Source organism: Somniosus microcephalus, chromosome 4 (genome assembly GCF_052327205.1).
Source record: "Somniosus microcephalus isolate GS21.2 chromosome 4, FLI_Smic_1.0, whole genome shotgun sequence".
Lineage (NCBI taxonomy): Eukaryota > Metazoa > Chordata > Chondrichthyes > Squaliformes > Somniosidae > Somniosus > Somniosus microcephalus.
Window position 1 is genome coordinate 39433493 of NC_140990.1, and position 23105 is coordinate 39456597.

At 48.8% G+C, this 23105-nt stretch overlaps 2 pseudogenes across 1 annotated transcript in view; one reads left to right on the forward strand and one right to left on the reverse strand.

Annotated features, from left to right (window-relative positions):
* The window catches only part of LOC147118680 (uncharacterized), a 96733-nt pseudogene extending 84083 nt beyond the window's left edge, over positions 1-12650 (forward strand). Inside the window, exons 4-5 of the transcript XR_015077937.1 lie at positions 11351-11530; positions 11645-12650. The product of XR_015077937.1 is annotated as an uncharacterized LOC147118680 (transcript). The remainder of the gene's footprint in view (positions 1-11350; positions 11531-11644) is intronic.
* LOC147118681 (uncharacterized) overlaps positions 1-23105 on the reverse strand; it is a 109384-nt pseudogene that overhangs the window by 5347 nt on the left and 80932 nt on the right.

Genomic DNA, 23105 nt, shown 5'->3' on the forward strand with positions numbered 1-23105 from the left:
TGACACCATTCTCCTCCTGTCTGATATAAACCAGTCCCACAGTCACTGACACCAATCTCCTCCTGTCTGATATAAACCTGCCCCACAGTCACTGACACCAATCTCCTCCTGTCTGATATAAACCAACCCCAGTCACTGACACCAATCTCCTCCTGTCTGATATAAACCAACCCCAGTCACTGACACCAATCTCCTCCTATCTGATATAAACCAACCCCACAGTCACTGACACCAATCTCTTCCTGTCTGATATAAACCAACCCCACAGTCACTGACACCAATCTCCTCCTGTCTGATATAAACCAACCCCACAGTCACTGACACCAATCTCCTCCTGTCTGATATAAACCAGCCCCACAGTCACTGACACCAATCTCCTCCTGTAAAGTCTGTGGGTTGTGCAGTTAATAAATACACAGACTTCAGAAGTAACAAACAAACAGGTCTTTACTATTCGAAGGTCCGGGCGAATCTGCCCCAGCAATCATGCCACAACACTTATATACTGGTGTGGTCACTATCGGTATTACAGTATACAGAAGCCAAACAACTGGTGCCACCCGAAAGTAGTCCTCTTAAAGGTGAACAGTTACATTCAATAGTTCCCTTAAAGGTAGACGGGTACATACACTACAATCCTCCCTTTTTAGCTTATTACTTACTAAGTCCATAGTGAACATACATTCTAACATATATACAGGTTTATGTAAGACAATTCATAGATTCAGTCTTTCCGGGGGTTTCCGGATTCTGTCAGGATAACGCCGCAGTGGTGTCATCATTTCAGGCGGGCTAGGAGGTACTTCTGGCAAGGTCGATTCGGCTTGAAAAGCCGTGTCACGTTCAGCTGACTCCAGTATCACTAGATCGGAAGTAGGTGTTCTGGGTATCTCAGTTTCAACATTACCCGGATAAGGTGGTGAAGTCGGTGGCCCCTTTGTGGCGGACCCGATGATTTGGTCAACATGGCGCCTTATTATATTGTCTCCAATGTCCACGGTGTACATCAATGGCCCCAGCCTTTTCCCAATAGTTCCAGGCTGCCATTTCTCAGTACGGTAGTCCCGGGCCAAAACTCGTTGACCGATCTGGAAAGATCTAGTGACCCTGTCGTTCATGACCTGGAATTGCCGGTTCTCTACGTCTCTTCTGACGTTTGGTTTTAGTAAATCCAGCCGGCATCTTAGGCGTCTATTACAGAACATCATTGCGGGAGTTTGATTTGTGACCGCATGTGTCGCATTTCGGTATGCCAACAAAAAGCTATCCACCTTATGTTGCAGACTTATATTTTCATTACTCATGGCCTTTACGGCCTTCTTGAAGGTCTGGACAAACCTTTCAGCCAATCCATTGGAGGCGGGATGGTATGGGGCTGACGTGTAATGTTTAACCCCATTGCTCTTTAAGAATTTCTTGAATTCTTCGGACACAAATTGTGGTCCATTATCAGAACAGATCTGTTCCGGCAGGCCATTCCGAGCAAACATAGTCCTTAACACTGCGATGTTTTTTCCGTCGTGGTGGTGGTCATCTTAATTACTTCCGGCCACTTGGAGTGGGCATCCACCGCTATTAGAAACATCGAGCCCATAAATGGACCAGCAAAGTCGATGTGTACTCTTTGCCAAGGCGATGAGGGCCACTCCCATGGATGCAGAGGAGCCTGGGGTGGCGCGTTCTGAACCCTCTGACATCCTAGGCAGTTCTTCGTGATCTCCTCTATGTCTCCATCAATGCCTGGCCACCACACAAACGCTCTTGCTAGATTTTTCATCTTTACTCCCCCCAGATGTCCTTCGTGCAGCTCCTTTAGCACCTTCTTTTGGAGTTTGGGTGGAATCACCACTCTAGATCCACACATCAGGGTTCCTCGACACACTGACAGTTGTTCTTTCCTCTGTGCAAATGCTTGCAGTGTTGGGTCGCTCTGTGCTGGCCATCCCTCCACCGTTCCATCATAGACTCGTGAAAGAGTCGGGTCATTCCTTGTCTCATTCTCAATCATTGAGTTTGTTATCGGTAGACACTCCACTATGGATGAATGGAACAACTCTACTGGGTCCACTATACTCGCTTCTTCTACCATTGGCAATGGCAAGCGTGACAACCCATCAGCATTTCCATGCTGTTTAGACCTTTTGTACTCAATTTCGTATTGGTGTGCCCCAAGTAACACGGACCACCTTTGTAACCTTTGTGCTGTCATGGTGGAAACGGCCTTATTTGGGTTGAATATGGACACCAACGGCTGGTGGTCTGTCAGCAATGTGAACTTTTTACATTGTAGGTAATGGTTGAATTTCTTCACGCCCCGCACAAGACTGAGGGCCTCCCTAACTATTTGGGCGTAATTTCGCTCCGCGGGTGTCAATGATCGGGACGCGAAAGCCACTGGCCTTTCCGAGCCATTTGGTAGCCTGTGCGAGAGTACTGCCCCAATTCCGTACGGGGAAGCATCGCAAGCTAGACGAAGGGGTAATGCTGGGTTGAAATGAGCCAACACTTCTTCAGAGGTAATCAACTCCTTGCTCCTGCGAAAAGCCTTTTTGCATTCTTCACTCCACTTCCATGGTGTTTCTTTCCGCAACAGGTCATTCAGCGGATGCAGTACCGTGGATAAATTCGGCAGAAACTTGTGATAGTAATTAATCAACCCCAAGAATGATCTTAACTGAGATACGTTTCCTGGAGCGGGGGCCTTCACAACCGCTTCTATCTTTTCGGGTGACTTATGCAGTCCCTCTCGGTCAATGACATGACCGCAGTATGAGATCCGTTTTTGGAAGAACTCACACTTCTTGCGATTAACCCGAAGGCCATACTCCTTCAACCTGGTGAGTACCAGTTTCAAATTCGTGAGGTGTTCTTCCTCATCTTTTCCCGTGATTAAAATGTCATCTAAGTAGCACTGCGTGCTTGGAATTCCTTGTAACACCTGTTCCATGGCCCTCTGCCAAATTGCTGGCGCCGAAGCTACCCCAAAGACCAGTCTATTGTAGCGATACAAGCCTCTGTGAGTGTTGATGGTGAGGTACTGGCGTGACTCTTCCTCGACCTCTATCTGTAGATATGCTTGAGCCAGATCTATTTTCGTGAAATGTTTCCCTCCAGCCAACGAAGCAAAGATATCTTCAATCCGCGGAAGCGGGTATTGTACCGTGTGAAGCAGATACGGACCTTCCCCTGTCCCCCTGGCTTATTACTCGGTGAGGACTTCATGACGGGAACAATGGGCGTGGCCCACTCACTCCAGTCCACTTTTGACAGAACCCCTGATCGTTCAAGTTCTTCCAGTTCTGCCTCCACAGCTGGTCGTATTGCGTAAGGTACTGATCTGGCCTTAAAAAACTTTGGGCTTGCATTTTCTGCAATCTTAACCTTTGCTTTAATACCTCGCAGTGTTCCCAGTCCCTGCTGGAATACCTCCTTAGCTTCGTCCAATATTCTGGACAACCGTTCAGGTTTGACATCCTCTTTTTCGGAATCCACCGTCATGGTGTTTAGTGACTGCCAGTCCAATTTTATTTTTCAGATCCACTCCCGTCCCAGAAGTGGTGGTCCTCCCTCAGGCGATACATACAGGTCCAACCGGTGATGATCTTTATCCTTGTATCTCACCTTGACTTCTATCATTCCGATGGGGAATACTTTGTGCCCCGTGTGTGTCTGTAGTACTAGTTTCGTATCCCGTAGTGGAATATGTTTGAAAAATTTCTTATAGTCATGCTTATTCATGACCGTCAACGCCGATCCGGTGTCCACTTCCATTTTTACTTGGACCTTTGCAATCTGTAGCGTTATCCAGATAGTTTGTCGGTCAGCATCATTGCTCACGTTGTGAATTCTCAGACTGTCCAGTCCTTTGCATTTGGAGTGTGAGACCGACTTCTGTTCCCTCAGACTCTTCTTAGTCACCTCTTGTACCTTCCCGCACCATTTTTGTGGTGACTTCTTATTGTTGTACGTTGCTCCTGACCGGCATACCTTAGCTATGTGCCCGATCTTGCCACATTTCCTGCATTCTTGGTTTTTACCCCAGCATTGATTCTGGTCGTGTGTTGTCTTCCCACAACGGTAGCATTTTGTTGTGCTCGAAGTAATTTGGTCCACCCCTAGTGCCACCGCCTTTAGCTGCATTTCCACTGTTCCTTTCGCTGCGGCTTCATGCGATGCAGCTATGAGGACAGCCCTGTCCAGTGTGAGGTCGTTTTCTTCCAGTAGTCGCTTCTGCGTTCCTTCTTTGGACAATCCGCATACGAACTTGTCACGCAGTGCCTCTGTCAGATTCCCTCCAAACTTGCAGTATTTCGCTAGCCTACGCAGTTCGACCAAGTATTCCGCATTGCTTTCGTCTTTCCTCTGCGTTCTTGCGTAGAATTTGAATCGTTCAGCCAGCATCAACAGTGTGGGGTTCAAGTGATCCTTCAGCACTGCTACAATATCATCGAAAGTCTGATCTGCCGGTTTAGCTGGTGAGAGAAGATTCTTCAACACCCCGAATGTTTTCGCACCCATCATGTTAAGTAAGGTTAAAGCTTTTTCCTCCTTAGCTATTTTGTTAGCCTTACAATGTATCTCAATACGTTCTACGTACGTGGCCCAGTCTTCTATCTCCGAATTGAACTCGTTGATGTCCGCCCGCTTAGGCATCTTTCTTTCCTTGGGTACAACACAAGTATTTCTTCAAGTATTCTTATTTATTTGTTTATTTCTAAGATGGCGGTTTTCCCGCGAAAATGGCGGTTTCCCGCTCTTTCCTTCTCGCCCCGCCCACTTCAATCGTCTTCCCCGCCTAATGGCGGCTTCCCGCGTTTCTTCCCTGGTGGAAGGGGTACGCTTTCCCCACAGCGGACAGGTTCAGCCGCTGGGCTGGCTTCCGCACAGCTCCCCTTACTCGGCTCTGTCTTTTCCTCCCGCCCGCACGGCTCTACCGGCGCTGGGTACACCCCGTTAACGGAGGACAGTTCAGCCGCTGGACTGGCTCTCGTGCAGTCTCTCACCCCGTTTTCGGCTGTGTCTCTCTCTCACTCCCGCACGTACAGTTTTGCCGGCTCTGAGTACCCCGTTGGTGGAGAACAGCTCAGCCGCTGGACTGGCTCCTCGCAGTCTCTCTCTCCGCACCCGGCTCTCACCCACACGGTTCATAGAAACATAGAAGATAGGAGCAGGAGTAGGCCATTCGGCCCTTCGAGCCTGCTCCGCCATTCAACGAGATCATGGCTGATCATCCAAACCCTAGCACCCGGTCCCTACACCGACAGCCATCCCACCCAAGCCCTATCCCCGTAACCCCACGTATTTAATCCCCCCTAACACTAAGGGCCAATTTTTTTTATCATGGCCAATCAACCTAACCCGCACATCTTTGGACTGTGGGAGGAAACCGGAGCACCCGGAGGAAACCCACGCAAACACGGGGAGAATGTGCAAACTCCACACAGACAGTCACCTGAGGCCGGATTTGAACCCGGGTCCCTGGCGCTGTGAGGCAACAGTGCTAACCACTATGCCACCGTGCCGTTCACCTCCCCAGCCCTCTCGCAGACCGGTGTTTCCCTCCCCGGCTGCGGCTGGGTTTCTCTTCCCGCGCCTACTCGCAGACTCAGCGCTTCGTGGCTGCGGTCGCTGCCCGGATTTTTCCCGCCGATCGCGGTCCGGCTGTCACCCGACGCCGTTGGACCCAACTTTTGGCCGGCACAGCTCCCCCTCGACCGAGGTCGAGTGCTCTGCCCTTATCCTCCGGATACTTCTGCACCTTCCCCTACTCACAGTCTCTTCGGCCGCCTTGTTTCTTGCTGGTCGGCTCACTCCGCACCGTGGCAGAAGGGTAGTCAGTGCCTGTTGCTGATACAGCTTTTGTTGTTAGTCTTCCTGCTTTCTGTTGTTGCAGCCTCGTGTTTTCTTTTGGTAGCACGACGAGGGCGGTTGTCTCTCTTCGACGCTCTTCGTTGCTTTTGGTAATCTTGCCGCAGGGTACGATCGGACTCCTCGCCACTGTAAAGTCTGTGGGTTGTGCAGTTAATAAATACACAGACTTCAGAAGTAACAAACAAACAGGTCTTTACTATTCGAAGGTCCGGGCGAATCTGCCCCAGCAATCATGCCACAACACTTATATACTGGTGTGGTCACTATCGGTATTACAGTATACAGAAGCGAAACAACTAGTGCCACCCGAAAGTAGTCCTCTTAAAGGTGAACGGTTACATTCAATAGTTCCCTTAAAGGTAGACGGGTACATACACTACACCTCCTGTCTGATATAAACCAGCCCCACAGTCACTGACACCAATCTCCTCCTGTCTGATATAAACCAACCCCACAGTCACTGACACCATTCTCCTCCTGTCTGATATAAACCAGCCCCACAGTCACTGACACCATTCTCCTCCTGTCTGATATAAACTAACCCCACAGTCACTGACACCAAACTCCTCCTGTCTGATATAAATCAACCCCACAGTCACTGACACCAATCTCCTCCTGTCTGATATAAATCAACCCCACAGTCACTGACACCAATCTCCTCCTGTCTGATATAAACCAACCCCACAGTCACTGGCTGTTCCTATCTATAGTATGGTGCTTGAACAGCCATAAGATGGGAAAAGAGAATGGGATAAAAGGAAAAAAGGAAAATAAAAGACAAAACAAGGTACATCAGCAAGGAATAATGAATGTCTTGATGGATGGGTCCTGTGAGTGATAACAGCAAGAAGAAGGAAATTTGAGGACTCGTTTTCCTCTTTTCCGGGATTTGAGAAAGTGGTCGGCTTCTTTTCTGTGGAAAGGTTGAAGACTGTGGATAAGGATTATGACATTATATGGTTGGATAACATCAAGTGAAGACGAGGAGTTATTAGAGTGCCATTAGGACTGGCGTTGAACTGGTATTACTTGTTTTTTTTTAAGAAGTTTCGGGTTCTGGTTAAAAGTAGTTTACTTGAAGTCTTAAGTGATTTTTTGATACGGTTGTGGGACTTTGTATATTGTGGTGTTATTTAGTGTTAAAGCCTTCCTTAATCGAACGAACGAACGCTCTAATGAACGCACGCATGCGGATACAAATATATGCATGCACGCATGCATACACAATGGAACTTACGTTCGACCAAATGAAGGGCCCGCTCCCCAGGACGGGGGGTCACTCGGTGAGCATGAGGCCTGCCGGACGGATGAACGCACGCACGCATGCACGCTGATAGAAATGGCACACATGTATGCAGTCATGCACAATGGAACTTATGCTTGAGCAAACGAACGGACGAATGGAGGAATGAATGACTGAATGATGGACGATGCCAGTTGGACTGGCGTGTACGGATTCTTGGTTTATATTAAATAGTTGCAGTTTGTACTGTAAATATTATTGATTTACCTGTAAAATTTATTGTTGTATTTATATTGCTGTCCATAATTGGTCAATGAATGTAATGGTAGAAAAAAAAAAAAAATGAACCCCGGGGGGACGCGGGCTGCTCACACCCCGAGCTCAGGGAGCGGGTTCATGAACCCCGGGGGGGACACGGGCCGCTCACACCCCGAGCTCAGGGAGCGGGTTCATGAACCCCGGGGGGGACGCTGGCCGCTCACACCCCGAGCTCAGGGAGCGGGTTCATGAACCCTGGGGGGACGCGGGCTGCTCACACCCCGAGCTCAGGGAGCGGGTTCATGAACCCCGGGGGGACGCGGGCTGCTCACACCCCGAGCTCAGGGAGCGGGTTCATGAACCCCGGGGGGACGCGGGCTGCTCACACCCCGAGCTCAGGGAGTGGGTTCATGAACCCCGGGGGGACGCGGGCCGCTCACACCCCGAGCTCAAGGAGCGGGTTCATGAACCCCGGGGGGACGTGGGCCGCTCACACCCCGAGCTCAAGGAGCGGGTTCATGAACCCCGGGGGGACGCGGGCCGCTCACACCCCGAGCTCAGGGAGCGGGTTCATGAACCCCGGGGGGACGCGGGCCGCTCACACCCCGAGCTCAAGGAGCGGGTTCATGAACCCCGGGGGGACGCGGGACGCTCACGCCCCGAGCTCAGGGAGCGGGTTCATGAACCCCGGGGGGACGCGGGACGCTCACACCCCAAGCTCAGGGAGCGGGTTCATGAACCCCGGGGGGACGCGGGACGCTCACGCCCCGAGCTCAGGGAGCGGGTTCATGAACCCCGGGGGGACGCGGGCTGCTCACACCCCGAGCTCAGGGAGCAGGTTCATGAACCCTGGGGGGACACGGGCTGCTCACACCCTGAGTGCGGCCCCAGGCCCCATTATTAAAACACTCAACATTATCCGCTTCACACTCACCCGGGGTGGGCCTCAGACCCCGAACAAGAGCCTCCGGGCCAGGCGTTTGCCCCGAGCGGGGCGGCAGCTGCGGGGCTTTCTTCCGGTGACAGGCCCGAGTTAACGGCCGCCATCTTGAGAGGCTCAGGGGGGCAGCAGGGCGAATGCGCGGCCCCCTTGGCCAGGAACCAGGAGGAGAGAATCTTGTCAATTTCTATCCTGGACTCACAGTGATGGCTTTTGTAAACTCCTTTTACAGGCTGTGAGAAGGGCAGCATTTACACACCACAAACTCACACCAACAACAACAACTTACCTTTATATAGCACCTTTAAAATGTCACAGTATTGCAGTCAGACATTAATTGACACATGTACTTTGTTTGTGGTCCAGTGCACTGACAGAATGTTCCTTCACAACTGTAACAATTTTATTGCGGTTGCTGTGAAGGCTGCGCTCACTCTGCTCGTACACCTGGTCTCCAAAGGAGGCAAAACAAGACTAATGCTGCCGAGCTCAGCTCTTCTTGATCAGAAAATATCAACTGTTTAGCCTCGCCAGGAAATGCACAAAAGAGGCAGCAGTGCTCATTGGCAAAGACCTATTTAGAGTCATAACGGCACAGAAGAAGGCCATTTGGCCCATCCAGTCCATGCTGGCTCTCTGCAGAGCAATCCAGTCAGTCCCATTCCCCCGCTCTATCCCCGTAGCCCTGCAAGTTTATTTCCCTCAAGTGCCTATCCAGTCTCCCCTTGAAAACGTTGAGTGTCTTCACTTCCTCCACGTCCGTCAGCAGCGAATTCCAGGTCCTCGCCACTCGCTGTGTAAAAAAGTTTTTCCTCACATACCCCCTGTATCTATTGCCCAAAACCTTAAATCTGTGTCCCCTGGTCCTTGTACCATCAAGTAGTGGGAACAGCTTTTCTCCATCTTGCCTATCCAAACCTGTCATAATCTTGTACACCTCTATCAAATCACCCCTTAACCTCCTTTGCTCTAATGAAAACAAATCTAGCTTCTCCAACCTGTCCTTGTAGCTAAGATCCCCCATCCTCGGAACCATTCTGGTAAATCTCCTCTGCACCCTCTCAAGGGCCTTCACATCCTTCTTAAAGTGTGGTGACCAGAACTGGACGCAATACTCCAGTTGTGGCCGAACCAGCGCTTTATAAAGGTTCAGCATAACTTCTCTACTTTTGTACTCAATACCTCTATTTATGAAGCCCAAGATCCCATATGCTTTGCTAACCACTCTCTCAATATGTCCTGCCACCTTCAGGGACCTATGCACATTAACTCCCAGGTCCCTCTGTCCCTGCACACTCTTTAAAACTGCCATTAAGTGTATATTGCCTCTCCCTGTTCCTTCTGCCAAAATGCATCACCTCACACTTCTCTGTATTAAACTCCATCTGCCACTTGTCTGCCCATTCTTCTAGCCTTTCTATGTCCTGTTGCAGTCGATTGGTATCATCCTCACTGTTTGCCACACCCCCAAGTTTGGTGTCATCGGCCCCAGTACTGACCCTTGGGGAACACCACTGTCTACCATTCTCCAGTCTGAAAAACAGCCATTTACCACAACTCGCTGTTTTCTGTCCTTAAGCCAATTCCTTATCCAAGCTGCCACTGACCCACCTATTCCTTGAGCCTCAATTTTGTTAACCAGCCTTTTATGTGGTACTTTCAGACACCTTCCGAAAATCCATGTAGACAACATCCATTGCATTCCCTTCATCAATCCACTCTGTTACTTCATCAAAAAATTCAATTAGATTAGTCAAACACGATCTTCCTTTTACAAACCTGTGTTGGCTATCCTTAATTAGCATAAATCTCTCCAAATGCCCGTTCATTTTTACCTTGATTATTGTTTCTAAAACTCTACCCACCACTGATGTTAAACTGACCGGCCTGTAGTTACTAGGATTGTCCCTACACAATGGTGTCACATTTGCCACTTTCCAATCACCAGGCACCTCCCCCACATCTAGGAAAAATTGGAAAATTATGGCAAACCCTTCTGCTATCTCCTCCCCCAATTTAGCAACCTGGGATGCAAGCCATTTGGACCAGGCGACTTGACCACTCTAAGCATACCCTGCCTTTCTAGTGCATCCTGCCTATCAATTTTCACCCCTTCCATTGCTTCTACCATTTTCACTTCTAATGATTTTTTGTCAGCATCCACCTCCTTAGTAAACACCGATACAAAGTACTCATTGAGTATTCTAGCCTTGCCCTGCGCCTCTAAGCATATCTCACCTTCTTTGTCTCTAATAGGCCCCACCCAGCCTCTTACTACCCGCTTACTGTTTACATGCCGGTAGAAGATTTTTGGGTTCCCTTTTATGTTAACCGCCATTCTACTCTCATGTTCTCTTTGCAGATGTGATTTTCATCTTCACTTCCCCTCTCAACTTATTGTATTTAGTTTAAACTCCTTCACCCAGAGAGTGCTGATAATGTGGAACTTGCTGCCACAGGGAGTAGTTGAGGCGAAGAGCATGGATGTATTTAAGGGGAAGCTGGATAAACATATGGGAGAAAGGAATAGAAGGAGATGCTGATAGGGTGAGATGAAGAGAGATGGGAGGAGGCTCATGTGGAGTATAAACACCGCATGGACCAGTTGGGCCGAATGGCCTGTTTCTGTGCTGCAATCTATGTAATTCTATGTAATAAGAGAGGAAAGAATATTCCATAGAAACTAGAATTATCTGTTCTGCAGTTTTATCCTGAACTTAGTGATGTCTTTTGTAAACTGCTTTTACAGGGAATATCATCAGCCTTTGAATGTGGAAGGATAAATGTTTGTCTGTTCTGTCTGTGGGAAAAGATTTCAAACATCAGTGTGACTATAAAAGCACCGAGATACACACACCTGAGTGAGAGTGTTCCAGTGCACTGACTGTGGAAAGAGCTTTAACCAGTTACACAGCCTGAAAAAACATTGCACCGTTCACAGCGGGGAGAAACCGTACACATGTTCTGTGTGTGTGGACGAGGCTTCAACTGATCATCCAACCTGGAGAGACACAAGGACACCCACACCATGGAGAAAGCTTGGAAATGTGGGGACTGTGAGAAGGGATTCAATTACCCATCCCAGCTGGGAACTCATCGACGCAGTCACACTGGAGAGAGACCGTTCACCTGCTCCACGTGTGGGAAGGGATTCAATCAGTCATCCAGTCTGCTGACACACCAAAGTACTCACACTGGGGAGAGGCCGTTCACTTGCTTCGTTCACACTGAGAGACAGTTCAGTTGTTCTCACTGTGGGAAGGTGTTCAGACAATCACACAACCTCATTGAACACCAATGCAGTCACACCGGGGTGAGGCCGTTCACCTGAACCGTCTGTGGGAAGGGATTCACTCGTTCATCCACCCTTCTGACACACCAGCGAGTTCACACTGGGGAGAGGCCGTTCACCTGCACTGTCTGTGGGAAGGGATTCACTTCTTTAACCACCCTCACTGTACACCAAATTGTTCATACTGATGAGAGACCTTTTAAATGTTCTGAATGTGAGAAAATCTTTAAAACCACAAGACATCTACTGAGACACCAGCGAGTTCACAGTGGTGAGAGACCTTTCCCATGTCCTGTGTGTGGGAAGGGATTCACTCAGTCATCCAGCCTTCTGACACACCGAAGCACTCACACTGGGGAGAGGCTGTTCACCTGCTCCATGTGTGGGAAGGGATTCATTTATTCATCCCACCTCACTGAACACCAACTTGTTCATACTGATAACAGACCTTTTAAATGTTCTGACTGTGAGAAGAGCTTTAAAAGCACAAAGGATTTGCTAACACATCGACGCACTCACACTGGGGAGAGGCCGTTCACCTGCTCCGAGTGTGGAAAGGAATTCACAAAATCATCCCACCTGCTGACACACCAGCGTGTTCACACTGGGGAGAGGCCATTCAGTTGCTCTCATTGTGGGAAGAAGTTCAGGCACTCATCCAACCTCATTGAACACAAGTGAGTTCACACTGGGGAGAGGCCGTTCACCTGCCCCGTGTGTGGGAAGGGATTTACTCAGTCATCCCACCTGGTGACACACCAGCGAGTTCACATGTGACTGCAGGGGTTGGAGTCTGCTCTTATTGCTGCTGTTAATCACATCCAGGACTAAACCATGTTCATTCTGACAGTTGGGGTTTCTTTCTGGTGATGTTAATATCCCTATAACTGGGCTGGAGTTTAATATTCTGGATATATAGCTGATTGTGTTCTCGGGGCTGCAGTGTCCCTTTAAGAACCGCTGTCTGTGATCTTTTCCCTTAATTCAGGAATTCCCATCAGAAATTAGTTCACAATAAAATTATGAACTTTTACTTCAATCCTAAATTAATCGTTGGTACAAAATTTACAATTTATTGTCTGAAAGGTTCCACTGAATAACAGCGCCAATTAGAAAGGGCTGATTAATCCTCGCTGACAATTCTTACTGACTTGCACATTACACACAGTGGCACCTCCATTATCCACCAGAATGAAGGGGAATGGGAATTGGTGGCGAATCGAGAGTCCCCAAATGTTGCCCCTCCCGTCTGGTACAGCAATCCCCTCGGCACGGGAAGGGAGACAAGTCCAATCTAAGTAACAGCTGAGATTAATCTTTCTGGGTCTGTGGGGTTGGTTTATATCAGACAGGGGGAGATTAGTGTCAGTGACTGTGGGGTTGGTTTATATCAGACAGGAGGAGATTGGTCTCAGTGACTGTGGGGTTGGTTTATATCAGACAGGAGGAGATTGATGTCAGTGACTGTGGGGCTGGTTTATATCAGACAGGAGGAGATTGGTGTCAGTGATTGTGCGGTTGGTTTATATCAGACAGGAGGAGATTGGTGTCAGTGTCTGTGGGGTTGGTTTATATCAGACAGGAGGAGATTGGTGTCAGTGACTGTGGGGTTGGTTTATATCAGACAGGAGGAAATTGATGTCAGTGATTGTGGGGTTGGTTTATATCAGACAGGAGGAGATTGGTGTCAGTGTCTGTGGGGTTGGTTTATATCAGACAGGAGGAGATTGGTGTCAGTGTCTGTGGGGTTGGTTTATATCAGACAGGAGGAGATTGGTGTCAGTGACTGTGGGATTGGTATATAGCAGACAGGAGGAGATTGGTGACAGTGGGGTTGGTTTATATCAGACAGGAGGAGATTGATGTCAGTGATTGTGGGGTTGGTTTATCTCAGACAGGAGGAGATTGGTGTCGGGGACAGTAGGGCTGGTTTATATCAGACAGGAGGAGATTGGTGTCAGTGACTGGGTTTGGTTAATTACAGACAGGAGGAGATTGGTGTCAGTGACTGTGGGGTTGGTTTATATCAGACAGGAGGAGATTGGTGTCAGTGACTGTGGGGCTGGTTTATATCAGACAGGAGGAGATTGGTGTCAGTGACTGTGGGGTCAGTTTATGTCAAGCAGGAGGAGATTGGTGTCAGTGACTGTGGGGTTGGTTTATATCAGACAGGGGGAGATTGGTGTCAGTGACTGTGAGGTTGGTTTATATCAGACAGGAGGAGATTGGTGTCAGTGACTGTGGTGTTGGTTTATATCAGACAGGAGGAGATTGGTGTCAGTGACTGTGGGGTTGGTTTATATCAGACAGGAGGAGATTGGTGTCTGTGTCTGTCGGGTTGGTTTATATCAGACAGGAGGAGATTTGTGTCAGTGTCTGTGGGGTTGGTTTATATCAGACAGGAGGAGATTGGTGTCAGTGACTGTGGGATTGGTATATAGCAGACAGGAGGAGATTGGTGACAGTGGGGTTGGTTTATATCAGACAGGAGGAGATTGATGTCAGTGATTGTGGGGTTGGTTTATCTCAGACAGGAGGAGATTGGTGTCGGGGACAGTAGGGCTGGTTTATATCAGACAGGAGGAGATTGGTGTCAGTGACTGGGTTTGGTTAATTACAGACAGGAGGAGATTGGTGTCAGTGACTGTGGGGTTGGTTTATATCAGACAGGAGGAGATTGGTGTCAGTGACTGTGGGGCTGGTTTATATCAGACAGGAGGAGATTGGTGTCAGTGACTGTGGGGTCAGTTTATGTCAAGCAGGAGGAGATTGGTGTCAGTGACTGTGGGGTTGGTTTATATCAGACAGGGGGAGATTGGTGTCAGTGACTGTGAGGTTGGTTTATATCAGACAGGAGGAGATTGGTGTCAGTGACTGTGGGGTTGGTTTATATCAGACAGGGGGAGATTGGTGTCAGTGACTGTGGGGTTGGTTTATATCAGACAGGAGGAGATTGGTGTTAGTGACTGTGGGGTTGGTTTATATCAGACAGGAGGAGATTGGTGCCAGTGACTGGGGCTGGTTTATATCAGACAGGAGGTGATTGATGTCAGTGACTGGGGTTGGTTTTTATCAGACAGGAGGAGATTGGTGTCAGTGACTGGGGGTGGTTTTTTTCAGACAGAATATACTAGTCAAAGTTGGAGATATATATTATATAATGTGTCAAAGAGTTCATTAACAGAGTGGGGAATCATCTCCCTTTGATTTCTATTTCTGACACCAGGCAACAGAAAAAGGTCATTACAACACGACATAAACAGACTCTTCAGGTGTGAGACATCAGACCTCAGAACAACACGTCTGCCAGCTCTGGCCACAAACCTCAGTACAGTCAACCTTTCAGCAGCTGCAGCCCTGATTAAATAACTAGTAGTTCAACATGTCTGGTGGAGCTTTTGTATTTATATTCAAAATAGAAAAAAATCTGCTATTGCTGCTCATCAATATCCAAACAATGGGAATGGACACATTTAAATTTCAAGATATTTCACTGTTTTTTGAGGGTAGGTTTCCCTCCAAGGAGGACGCTCGTCCTCTTTGCCTGGTTCCCTCCAACGAGGTCACTCACCCTTTTTCCCTGGTTCCCCTCCAAGGAGGACACTCGCCCTCTTTACCTGGTTCCCCTCCAAGGAGGACTCTCGCCCTCTTTACCTGGTTCCCCTCCAATGAGGACACTTGCCCTCTTTACCTGGTTCCCCTCCAAGGAGGACAGGCGCCATCTTTGTCTGGTTCCCCTCCAAGGAGGACACTCAGCCTCTTTACTTGGTTCCCCTCCAAGGAGGAGACACGCCCTCTTTACTTGGTTCCTCTCCAAGGAAGACACTTGCCCTCTTTACCTGGTTCCCCTCCAAGGAGGACACTCACCCTCTTTACCTGGTTCCCCTCCAAGGACGACACTCGCCCTCTTTACCTGGTTCCCCTCCAAGGAGGACACTCGTCCTCTTTACCTGGTTTCCCTCCAAGGAGTACACTCGTCCTCTTTACCTGGTTTCCCTCCAAGGAGGACACACGTCCACTTTGCCTGGTTCCCTTCCAAGGAGGACACTCACCCTCTTTACCTGGTTCCCCTCCAAGGAGGACACTCGCACTCTTTGCCTGGTTCCCCTCCAAGGAGGACACTCGCCTCAGTCCGTCTCCACCACTCGCACTGCACATGCTCAGAGCCCAGTCCAGTGATCAGCCGGCGCATTAGGATCGGGTTGTCATTGATGGGGCCCATTCTACCGCATCGCAAATTCCAGGTAAAGAATTGAAACCCCGAATTGGTGAAGAGAAAATTCATTTATTTGTCGTCCGATTGAGTTTGGGCCATTTTTCGCCAGCTGTAGGGGTGACTCTAAGTTGCCCCAGTGACACCAGATGGGAGCAAAACCCATTAAGACAAGTGCCCCAGTGCCCCACAGATATTAAACAACCAATAACCGGTTACTTGGGTTTATAAACAGAGGAATAGAATGTAAAAGCAAAGAGATGATGCTGGAACTTCATAAATCACAGGTTAGGCCTCAGCTGGAGTGTTGTGGACAATTCTGGGCCCCACACTTGAGGAAAGGTGTAAAGGCCTTAGAAAGGGCCCAGAGGAGGTTTACCAGGATGTTACCCGGGATGAGGGACTTCAGTTATGAGGAGAGTTTGGAAAAGTTCGGACTGTCCTCCTTGTTACAGAGAAGGCTCAGTGGTGACTGAATCGAGGTTTTCAAGATGGTGAGAGATTTTGACAGAATAAATCGGGAAAGAAACATTCCCTCTGGTGAGTGGGTCAATAACTAGAGGTCAAAGATTCAAAAATATTGTCAGAAGATCTAGAGGAGAGATGAGGAGAAATGTTTCCACTCAGAGAGTTGTGGGGATCGGGTACGCTCGACCTGAAAAGATGGTGGAAGCTGATTCCGTTAATAATTGTAAAGCAGAGTTGGACGGGAACTGGAGCAACTGACAGGGTTGTGGACAAAAAGTGAGGATGTGGGACTAAACACGACGACTCTTTCAAAGAGCCGGCACAGGCACGACGGGCCGAATGGCCTCCTTCTGTGCTGTAAGTTTCTATGAATCTATTCTATGAATAATAACTGTGTACAATACAGCGACACTCACAAATAATAATTACATCACAATGTGATTGTGAGGATCGATTATCGCCTCTTTAACCTGAGGTGCCCACCGGTCGAGGAAGGTATCAAGTGAACCGGTGGACACCGCCTGCTCCATCACCAGGGCCACCCGGGCAGGGACAAGACCACGGGAGAGAGGCAGGCAGCCAGAGTGACCCCCCAATGGGCCCCGTCCATCCTGGACCTACAAATTGCTGTTTTCACCAGGCCCAAAGGCAGGTCCAAGAGAAGATCCTCTGACTTACCCACCCCCCTCCACACCGGGCAGGCAAAGATTAGGAGCGTGGGGCTAAAGTGTAATCAAGAGTTGAGGAGCAGCCCCTTCAGGTAACTATACAGGGGCTGGAACCTCTCACACTGAATATATACACGGCCCATGGACTCCTCTAGGCTGCAATAAACACGCCTGGCCTTGGAGTCGGAAAGTAGCTTAAAAACTGTTGCGCACGACAGCTCCCTGTAACAGTCTCCACCCCAGATCCCCAATGGTGCAGGGAAGGACTCCCGCGTAGAAAGCCCTCCATTGGGGAACCTCACCTCCGCTGGATGGCAAGATGACTCACCAGTCTGCTTGAGATTTTCTTTTAGATTCGTTCCTGGGACGTGGGCGTCACTGGCAAGGCCAGCATTTATTACCCATCCCTAATTGGCCTTGAGAAGGTGGTGGTGAGCCGCCTTCTTGAACCGCTGCAGTCCGTGTGGTGAAGGTACTCCCACAGTGCTGTTAGGGAGGGAGTTCCAGTATTTTGACCCAGCGACGATGAAGGAACAGCGATATACTTCCAACTCAGGATCGTGTGTGACTTGGAGGGGAACCTGGAGGTGGTGGTGTTCCCCTGTGCCTGCTGCCCTCGTCCTTCAGGTGGTAGAGGTCGCGGGTTTGGGAGGTGTTGTCGAAGAAGCCTCAGCGAGTTGCCGCAGTGCATCTTGTAGATGGTACACACTGCAGCCATGGTACGCCGGTGGTGGAGGGAGTGAAGGTTTAAGGTGGTGAATTGGGTACCAATCAAGTGGGCTGCTTTGTCCTGGATGGTGTCGAGCTTCTTGAGTGTTGTTGCAGCTGCACTCTTCCAGGCAAGTGGAGAGTATTCTATCACACTCCTTACTTGTGCCTTGTCGATGGTGGAAAGGCTTTGGGGAGTCAGGAGGTGAGACGCTCGTCACAGAATACCCAGCCTCTGAACTGCTCTTGTTGCCACAGTATTTATGTGGCTGGTCCAGTTCAGTTTCTGGCCAATGGTGACCCCCAGGATGTTGATGGTGGGGGATTCAGCGATGGTAATGCCATTGAATGTCAAGGGGCGGTGATTAGACTCTCGCTTGTTGGAGATAGTCATTGCCTGGCACTTGTGTGACATGAATGTTACCTGCCACTTATCAGCCCAAGCCTGAATGTCATCCAGGTCTTGCTGCATGCGGGCATGGACTGCTTCATTATCTGAGGAGTTGCGAATGGAACTGAACACTGTGCAATCATCAGCGAACATCCTCACTTCTGACATTATGATGGAGGGAAGATCATTGATGAAGTAGCTGAAGATGGTTGGGCCGAGGACACTGCCCTGCAATATTGGGCATTAAACAAAATTAATAAATAAATTATACAGAAACCTGAGTGCCCGGGTCCTCAGCCCTGGTGCAAAGGACATTAGCCTCCACTTTACCATTCCTAACTCACACCTCGGGCCCCGCCCAGTCTGGTTTAATTGTTGAATGTTTTCTAACTGTGATTTCTAACTCGAGTTCAGGCCTGTCATTCTGACAGAAACATACAAGGCCTCATTTTTTTGTGTGACTTATCTGGGAAGTTTTTAATGGCTTTAATAAACTGGCAAAAAGATTTTTTTTTTAAAGTGGAAAGAGGTGAAAAATGCAACTAGCGATGCCTCAAAACACACGGGACAGAGAAATCCATCAGAGCCCCTGCCACAGGACTCGATATCCATCCCCTCCACCACTGGGGCACTGTGTCTGTAATATGTACGGTCTACAAGATGACCACCGTCAGGCCGTGTGGAGTCAAAGGTCAGGCCGTGTGGAGTCAAGGGCCAGGCAGCGGAATGGATGGAAAGATGGCAACAAACTTCCCTTAACTCCAACCCTCTGATTTCTGTTTTACATAAGAACATAAGAATCAGGAGCAGGAGTGGGCCATTCGGCCCCTCGAGCCTGCTCCACCATTCAATAAGATCATGGCTGATCTTCTACCTCATCTCCACTTTCCTGCCCTATCTCCATATCCCTTGATTCCTCTGGAGTCCAAATATCGAACCATCTCAGCCTTGAATATACTCAACGACTGAGCATCCACAGCACTTTGGGGCAGAGAATTCCAAAGATTTACAACCCTCTGAGTGAAGACATTTCTCCTGATCTCTGTCTTAAATTGCCGACCCTCTTATCCTGAGACTATGGCCCCAAGTTCTAGACTCTCCAGCCAGGGGAAACAGCCACTCAGCATCTACCCTGTCAATCCCCCTCAGAATCTTGTATGTTTTAATGAGATCACCTCTCATTCTTCTAAACTCCAGAGAGTATAGGCCCATTCTACACAATCTCTCATCATAGGACAGCCCTCTCAGCCCAGGAATCAATCTAGTGAACCTTCGTTGCACCGCCTCCAAGGCAAGTATATCCTTCCTTAGATAAGGAGACCAAAACTGTGCACAGTACTCCAGGTGTGGTCTCACCAAGGCCCTGTACAATTGGAGCAAGACTTCCTTACTCTTGTACTCCAATCCTCTTGCAATAAAGGCCAACATGCCATTTGCCTTCCTAATTGCTTGCTGTACCTGCATGCTAACTCTCTGTGTTTCTTGTACGAGGACCCCTAAATCTCTCTGGACACCAACATTTAATAGTTTACCACCATTTAAAAAATATTCTATTTTTCTGTTCGTCCTACCAAAGTGAATAACCTCACATTTCCCCACATTATACTCAATCTGCCACCTTTTTGCCCACTCACTTAGTCTATCTATATCCCTTTGCAGACTCGTTGTGTTCTCCTCACAGCTTACTGTCCCACCTAGCTTTGTATCAGCAGCAAACTTGCATTGGAAACATTGCAATCAGTCCCTTCATCCAAGTCATTAATATAAATTGTAAATAGCTGAGGCACTGATCCTTACGGCACCTCACTGGTTACAGCCTGCCAATCTGAAAATGACCCATTTATCCCAACTCTCTTTTCTGTCTGTTAACCAATCCTCTATCCATGCCAATACATTACCTCCAACCGCATGTGCCCTTATCTTGTTCAACAACCTCTTGGATAAGGCTTTCGATAAGGTCCTGCATAAGCGATTAGCGTGTAAAGTTAAGGCACATGGGATTGGGGGCAAAGTACTGACTTGGATAGAGAACTGGTTGGCAGACAGAAAGCAAAGAGTTGGAATAAACGGGTCTTTTTCCGAGTGGCAGGCAGTGACTAGTGGGGTACCGCAGGGATCGGTCCTTGGACCCCAGCTATTCACAATATATATTAATGATCTAGACAAGGGAACTAGATGTAATATCTCCAAATTTGCAGACGACAAAGCTGGGTGGGCGTGTATGCTGTGAGGGGGATGCCGAGAAACTCCAGGATGATTTGGACAGGTTGGGTGATTGGGCAGATGTATGGCAGATGCAATATAACGTGGATAGCAAAAACAGGAAGGCAGATTATTATCTGAATGGCAATAGATTGGGAGAAGGGGAAGTGCAACGAGACCTGGGTGTCCTTGTGCACCAGTCGCTGAAGGTAAGCATGCAGGTGCAGCAGGCGGTTAAGAAGGCAAATGGTATGTTGACCTTCGTAGCGAGAGGGTTTGAGTACAGGAACAAGGATGTCTTGCTGCAGTTCGACAGGGCCTTGGTGAGACCACATCTTGAGTATTGTGTGCAGCTTTGGTCGCCTTATCTGAGGTAGGATGTTCTTGCCATGGAAGGAGTTCAGCGAAGATTCACCAGGCTGATACCTGGGATGGCAGGAATGACGTATGAGGAGAAATTGGATCGATTGGGCTTGTACTCGCTGGAGTTTAGAAGAATGAGAGGGGATCTCATTGAAACTTATAAATTTCTAACAGGACTAGACAGACTAGATGCTGGAAGGATGTTCCCGATGGTCGGGGAGTCCAGAACCAGGGGTCACAGTCTAATGATAAGGGGTAGGCCATTTAGGACAGAAATGAGGAGGAATTTCTTCACCCAGAGAGTGGTGAACCTGTGGAATTCTCTACCACAGAAGGCAGTAGAGGCCAATTCATTAAATATATTCAAGAAGGAGTTGGATATATTTCTCAAGGCTAAAGGGATCAAGGGGTATGGGGAGAAAGCAGGGACCGGGTACTGAATTTGGATGATCAGCCATGATCGCATTGATTGGTGGAGCAGGCTCGAGGGGCCGAATGGCCGACTCCTGCTCCTATCTTCTATGTTTCTATGTTATGTAGCACCTTATTGATGCCTTGCAGAAATCCAAATATACTACATCCACTGGTTCCCCTTTATCTACCCTGCTAGTTACATCCTCAAAAAACGCTAATAAATTTGTCAAACACAATTTACCTTTCATAAAACCATGTTGACTCTGCCTAATCATATTATGATTTTCTAAGTACCCTAATACCACTTCCTTAATAATGGATTCCAGCATTTTCCCGACAACTGATGTCAGGCTAACTGGTCTGTAGTCTCTCTCCCTCCTTTCTTGAATAGCGGGGTCACATTTACAACCTTCCAATCTGCTGGGACCATTCCTGAATCTAGCGAATTTTGGAAGATCAAAACCAATGCATCCACTATCTCCGTGGCCTCCTCTTTTAGGACCCTCGGATGTAGGCCATCAGGTCCAGGGGTTTTGTTGGCTTTTAGTCCCATTAGTTTCTCAAGTACTTTTTTCTCTACTGATATTAATTAATTTAAGTTCCTCACTCTCAGTAGCCCCTTGGTTCCTCACTATTTTTGGTATACTTTTTGTGTCTTCTACTGTGAAGACAGACACAAAAAAAGTGTTTAAAGTCTCTGCCATTTCCTTGTTCCCCAATATCGTTTCTCCTGTCTCAGCCTCTAATGGACCAACACTTGCTTTAGCTACTCTCGTTCTTTTTACATACTAGAAGCTCTTACAGTCTGTTTTTATATTTCTTGCTAATTTAAACTCATTGGCCTAGAAATTGGGTATAGCCCCGCTTGAGGCGTTAGAACTGGCGATGCGCAAAGTTTATAGCCAGACGAAAGTTATCGCCGCCTGGCGCGATATTGGGTTGCATCGCCCCCAAAGGGGATTGAGGCGCTAAATCAGCCGTTGCACGGTGCTCTTAAGGCGCAAAAGGTCAGGCGCTACTCAATTTCGACGCGGACGGGCGCAGCGCAGGTGAACTCAATTATGGGAAAGCACGAGACCTACAGGCGCCGGCCGGCTCTTAAAGGGGTGGGTCAGTCAGACTGAGCTTCAACACCCAATGCCTCAGATTCGGCGCTCACCCTTGTCTGGTGGTACAAACTTGTTCATTATGGAGAAGGTTAGGCAGAGAGCAGAGCGCTTCAGCACTGAGGCTCTGGACCACTTGGTGGCTGCAGTTGAACACCGTCGAGAGGTCCTGTATCCGGATAATGGCAAGAGGCCAAATCAGAAGGCTTATCAACGATCTTGGAGGGAGGTTGCTGTGAGGGTCAACTCCATCAGCATGGCGACCAGGACCCTTGTTCAGTGCAGGAAGAAATTCAACGACCTCACATGGATCGTTAAGGTGAGTGATGGTTTACCAAACTTGTGCTTCCCTCCATCTGCAGCTGACTTCGGGCACCCTGCTGCAATGATGCGCCAATGGCCATCTGTCAGTATGCACCCATGGCCCTTTCTGGGCACACACATGGGCAGATGTCTCAAGGCCTCATGTAAAGGATCTTGCACCATGGGGGGCATGCGATGATGTCTCAAGGCCTCATGTAACAGAACCTCCCCTTCTTTCCCCTGCAGTCCAAGATGGCGCAGATTAGAAAGGAGCAGCGTCGAACCGGTGGCGGACCTGCACAAGTGGTCACTCTCACGGATCTGGAGGAGAGAGTGCACCAGATACTCGGAGGACGTCTGTCTGGTCCAGTGACCACTGCATCTGCCGACCCCATTACCGACAGCGAGGGTAAGACTCTCACCTTTTTCACCTGTTGCCTTCCACTTGGTCCCCCTGCCAGCATGCATCCTCAGTGTGCAGCCATGTCAGAGCCTTGCCGCAATCTGGCATGCCTTTCAGCAAACCTGTCCTTTTGCTAAAGCCACTCTTCCACCTCCCACTTTCAGATGAAGCAGCACCAACTCGTGCTCAACGCGCTGAAGCTGCCAGTGCCAGTGCCACCAGAGGCGAGGACCAGGAGGAATCCGGACCGGCCATTGCAGAA